This window comes from Lactuca saligna, chromosome 9, assembly GCF_052625555.1.
Source record: "Lactuca saligna cultivar CGN05327 chromosome 9, ASM5262555v1, whole genome shotgun sequence".
NCBI lineage: Eukaryota > Viridiplantae > Streptophyta > Magnoliopsida > Asterales > Asteraceae > Lactuca > Lactuca saligna.
The window spans coordinates 162013151-162019585 of NC_136425.1; the positions used below are offsets into that span (position 1 = coordinate 162013151).

General features: G+C 33.5%; 1 pseudogene; it reads right to left on the minus strand.

Moving 5' to 3' along the window:
• Positions 1–5295: 5295 nt before the first annotated feature.
• LOC145017144 (putative germin-like protein 2-3) lies at positions 5296–6043 on the minus strand (annotated as a pseudogene).
• Between the last annotated feature and the right edge of the window lie 392 nt (positions 6044–6435).

Here is a 6435-nt window from a genome sequence, read left to right on the forward strand (position 1 = left end):
AGGGTTTTCTCCCATCCATTTTTTGGTTATTGAGTCAGTTGACCATGTTATGAGATTGAAACCTTAGATCTGGACTGTAGGAGGTCCTTTGAGCCCAACGTTCCAAGATTTATAAAGCTAGAGGCAAGCCTTTATGCATTAAACCCTATAATAGAGATTGTTTTGGCATTTCGAGTTGTAGGTGCCATGCATGAATGTAAAGCATGCAGTTTTACATGGTATTTCAGCCTTGGGAAGTTAGATCTAGAGTTTGGGATAGTATTTATGCTTAGAATCGACTGAATGAGAATTAGTCAAGAGGCACTCGACAAGTGCATGAGTCAACTCGACGAGTCAGTTATGGTTTTCCCCCGATAGCCTGGACGGGCTACAACTCGACGAGTTGACGAGACTACTCGACGAGTTGATGAGACAACTCCACGAGTTGAGATGGAGTTTTTCTGGACGATTTGAGTATCAGGAGTATCAGAAGGTGGTAAATCAGTCATAAGGATATCATTGGTACTAAGGACGGTAGAAAAAGATGGTATCCAATCTAGTATGTATAGGAATAATTGGCAAGTTAATAGGTTCTTCAAGATATATGGAGTCACATGGGCTAGGATACTCAAGAAACAAATATGGTATATACCAACAAATCATCACTCACTTTAGCGACTTTATAATCAACAATCAAAGAACCGAATGCGGCATATAAATGAAACAATTCAGACTGAACATTGCAAGAGAGGATTCATGGATAGCTTAATGATTAACAGTTATAGCACAAACTCTAATTAAGTCTACTATGCTTTATGTTAGACAGATGAAAACGATTATGTCTAGCTTGCTATATGATTGACTTATCCAGATACATATTTATAGTGAACATGAGATACTCAAATAACGGAAACGCCAGTCAAACAATGACACCTAGGATATTACACGTGAATACAAATAACCAACTATATATGTTAACATCCACTTGGGTGTGTAGCGTAAGAAAGGAGTCCTAGAATCTAGAAACAACAAGTCTCAGATACAAAAGAAAAAACCTACGTATTGATAATATACAGACAAGAAACTTATAAAAACAAAAATAAGCCTAACAATCTTCCCTTTGTGGTTCAATCTTCACATAGGCTTGTAAGGTAAAATCCAAACTGCCAATCACCAAAAGAAAAGCATTGTACTAACTGCCAACTACCAGGAGCAAACTTTTGTTCCATCATTATTTCCTCAACATAAATAATTATAGGAATGTGGATTCTCCATAGTATACTCTCAACTGTTGAACTAGAAAAATGTTCCACGTGAATTATTCCAGAAAGTCATTTTAAAATTCAATTATGAGAATTTTGCATACCGTAGAGAACTCCCCGGTCAAGTGTTTAAATAATTTGTCCATCAACATACCTTTATTGATTATCAAGACTACCTTTGGGATGTAACTCCTCGAGTTTCAAACACTTTCACACATCATAGTTAATCTTTCCAATTGCATTGAAATATACTACCATAAATTACTTGATATAGTTAATCAGCAATTTTTGTTATCAACAAACTTTTGAACAAGACTATCAAATAAGGGAAATGATAAGGGGAAAGTACACCACATTGAAATTATAAAATTGAACATCCATTCACAACACATCAAATTCATAATCTTAAATTATGTTCTTATACATTTCTATTGGTTTATGGAAACCAATTATTTATTTCCTTCAAGCGTCTACACATCCACTTGTGGTTTTCCATTCATGAAATAATCTTATCAAAAGATTGTTATTGGGGATTCGATCCTAGTAATATCCTTTGTCCAAAATAACTGAAAAGTGAAAGCCCTTGGTGTGATAGGCATGTCCAATTGCTCATCCGGAAGCTTTATTGTAAAAAAAACTCCATGAAGGAAGATGATTAAAGAGATCTTCATCTCCAATTGCCAAATTATGGATATGGTTTCATTCCAGGCATTGTGGTGAACCTTAATATTGATACAGTTGTTTTCTTTTTGGATTTCTAGTTGATCAATTTGCCATCAAGAAATTGCTATAAGCCCGAAGCTCTTTTCCATGTAATATGAGATCCACCCAGATCTATATCTAAATACGCTTGAATCTAAAATCTAGTTTTGGCTAGATACGATAAACCCTGAGTTTGAGTCTTGTGTAGTTATCAAGAAATGTTCTATAATGCTTGCAAATTAGGTTCTCTCGGATTAGCTTGAAACCTAACATATTAAAAAAACAATGAATATCAGACTTACTTGCGGTATGATAAATTAAGGAACCAATCATACTATGATAATTGCGCATTTCCATGGGTGGTTTAACCTTACACGGACCTAATTTTGTTACAAATTCCATCGGTATTTTTGCGTCCGAACAATAAATCATACAAAATATTATCGAGAGACTTTTGATATAAGATTCTTGATTTATAAAAATAAATAAATAAATAAATAAAACTAAAAAAACTAATTGTTTCGCACCAGGCACATGGAGCATGTTTTAACCTATAAACAACTTTATCAAAAATATAACAACGATAGGGATAGTTTTTATTCATAATCCCAGGAGGTTTCTCTATGTACACTGCTGAGAAAGGCATACTTACATCCATTTTATAAATATCAAAGTTTTTGTGAGCATCATACATAATAAATATTCATAAAACTCCTAATTATGCAATTGGTAAAAAAGTATCCTCATAATGAATGCCTTTTCCTGACAGTATACTTTGACAACCAATCTTTCTTTATTCTGGATAATATTCCCTTATTTGTCAACCTATTTCGCAAAACTCACTTTAAACCAATGACACATGCATCATGAGGTTTAAGAATTAATCTCCAAACTTAATTTCTTTTAACCTCCGATATTCTAATTGGATAGCTTCGACCATTCAGAATATTGTAAAGCAACTTTGACATTCTTGGTTCAACTTTTGAGAAGAACACATGAAACATGCAATATTTTCAATAAATGTTCCTTACAACTTGATATTCTTTTTGTTGAGAATGAGTCGTCAGCCTTTGTGATGGATTATCAATGACTTGAGAAAGTGGATTATCCTTTGTCCACTTAGTTAGAGGAGGAAACATATTATCATAATCTAAGAGAGCGTTATCCACGTGCTCAATATTATATCCTTTCATATGACCATCCTTCTCTCCATAAAATTGATCATAACTTGGTTCATTTGCGCCCCCCGGAGCATCGGATGGTGTAGAATGTTCCCCTTCAACCATATCATTGGTTGATCCGTGTTCCCCATGGATTGGTGTGGATTCTGGATTAAATAAATAAGAAGAGTCTATTTCATGAATTGGAGGATTGGGAGTGGTGTGAATTTTTGATTTTATAGTTAAAAAAAATTGTACATTTTTATCAACATGATTGTCCAAAGAATTAACTTTTGAAGTTTTTGCTTTCTCTAGAGTTCCACAGAATAAATTAATATCGACATCAAAATGTATTAAGATTAAGGTTTAAATGGGTAGGGTATGGAAAAGTTTGGATCGATGAAAGTATGCTTCGCTTTTCTTCACAAAGTGATCATCAAATGTGAGATTGAACGTTACTTTAGTTTTCCTTGTTCTTTTTTTTCATTGCCTTATAACCCTTTTTAATTTTGTGAATAAGCAAGATATATGCCTTCATCGAATTTAGATTGGAATTATAAATGATTATTCTTGAAATTCATTATGAATCACCTACAAACACACACAAGGAAAAATTTGACATTAGGTTTATGATTGATAAGTACTTTATAGGGAGTGATGTTGATGAACAAAAAAACGGTTATATATGAAGCCCGTAGTTGAGATTTCTTCTATCCACAAGTAGAATGGTATTTTATTTCCAAATTCAGCATTGAGGGGTTAGCTTCACAAAGAGATCAATTTATTCTTTCAAAAACTATATTTTGTTTTGTAGTGTATGGAGCGGAAAATTTGTAACTGATTCATTTCTCCATAAGTTAAGTAGGATATTTTTTTATTTTTGAATTTTGAACCATTATCATTGAGTATACTTCCGACTGGTTTTGAAAGATGCAATTCCATTTTTTTGATAGTGTTGATGAGATCTTGTGAAGTTTCGGATTTTTTACAAAAAAAGTAGACCCATGTGAAGCTTGAAAAATTAACAGCAATAACAAGGATATACTTCTTTCCTCTATAATTTTCCTTTTTTGAAGTCCATAATGTTCAACATGGAGCAGCTAAAGTGGCTTCGTGATGTTAATCTCAATTGTAATTAAATGACTTCGTGATGTTAATATCAAAATTGGTAATCCTCTCACCAAATCTCGTGTAACTAACTAATTAATGTTCTTGAAATTTAAGTGAAAGATTCTCTAATGCTACAAACAACTTATGTCATTTACTACTTTTCAAAGAAGGCATATTGAAGTAGCACCTTTGATCATAGTGATATCCAAAGGATATATATCAGTTTTTGTTTGGACTTTAACAAAACCTCATTTGTCATTTTATTGTTGACCATACTTCCTTCCTCATCGAGAGTAATTTTATTTCCAATTCCAAAAACATGTTGAGAAATAATGATGAGATTGTGTTTTAACCCGTTAACATATACAAACGGTTTATTGTGAATTGACCATTCGTAATGGTTATGTAACCTTTGATCAATTCTTTTTTATTATTTCCAAACTTTACGACTCCTATCCACACAAGTTTCTGATAATCCCTAAGATGTTCCTTCATCGTAGTTATGTGACATAAGCAACCACTATAAATATAATTATATCGGTTATGATTATATTGCTCATCACGTAACATTTGCGATTAGAAGAATGGAGTGGAATGTAATGGGTGGGGTGGGTGGGGTGGCGTAAGGAAAGGTGGATGGGAGCAGGTATGGCGTTAGGGTTTAATTATTATATTTTTTTAATTATAATAAGCAAAACATTATTTAAAATGAGACAAAACTCAATTTGCATAGGTTGCGGATTATGGACCGATAGGCAAGTAATTGAAACATACGGACCATACTCATCCAGAAAAAAAAAAAAAATTAATTACCAAACTTCTCACTTTCTTAAAGCACGTGGGACCATTTAATCTTATTTTGTCTCGTAATTTGGAACTCAATTGCTAGCACAATGCAAGGATTTAACATTAGATCATAGTTTTGAAGTTGTTAATACCAAATAAGATTTACATCTAAATCACGGATACAATAAAATATATATTTTTTATTCAATTTTAAATATAGCAACATAAAAATAAAAAATATCACAAGATTGAAGAGTTTAAATCACTGAAAACAACATTTTTCAATCACATAAAAGTTAGAATTTAGATTGAATTTGATAGACCACGTTGACGTCAACTTGAAAAGCCTGTGCAAGGATATCTGCTGCAATATCGGGATTTGATCCGAACACAGCATTTGCAATGGTAATAACACCTGGATTTTGACTACTCAAAGCAGCAATAGCAACAGCATAGCCATTTCCCACGTTTTTCTGGAAGTGAATTAGACCTTCTGGGAACACGAAAACATCGCCTTTCTGAAGTAGTTTTGTGATGAGTCGGTTTTCAGGGTTGGATGTGACAAACCCAACTAGAATACGGCCTTCCATAACAGTCAAAATTTCAGTGGCCCGAGGGTGTGTATGTGAGGGGCAAAGTCAATACGTGCCATTGAGATACCAAGAGTGTTAAGTCCCGGCAACTCTGCTACAGTCACCGGAGTCACAGCAGACCCAACCGCATTCGAAGTATTTCCCATTAGTTGCAGTCCTCTATAAAAGAAATCATCAGCTTGTACAAGCCTTGCCTCTTTGCAAACCAAGCCATTCACAAATACTACGAGGGAAAAAATATAAATAAATAAACTATTAATCACAATTAAGTATGATATGTTTTCAAATTATGCATGAAAATGCTGGAGAGTTTCTCGACCTGTAGACATAAATTCTTACCTGTGGTATTTTGGTCTGCCACACAGAAGTCCTGAAGAGGACTAGGGTCCGAAGCAAATGCAAGGCAGCAGCCCGCTACCAAGAGACCAAATAAAAGCAAATGAGATGTCATTGTTGAGAAGGGGAAACTTGTGCTTTAATGTCTTTGTTAATTAGCTTGAGAAGTTTGTGAATAATATGCAACTTGGTGATGCTTTTATACTAAAAAACATTGGAACATATCAAGGTGGCGTATGTGTGGAAAGAGAAAAAATAAACAATGACTTAATCAAACTTGTCATCTTAAGACACATTCAGCTTATTACATTGTCCAATTCTTAACTAGATAAAAAAATCTCATAAATTGTCTATGATCCGTGGATTTTATTTGTCTAACATTTTTCATATTTTAGATTTATTTGAGTGGAACCTTGAATGTTTATTAGGTCTTGATATGGTCCAAAAAAAATTACTTTAGAAAATTATATATAACTTGAAAACCCACTGTGAAGAATGTTTTATTTT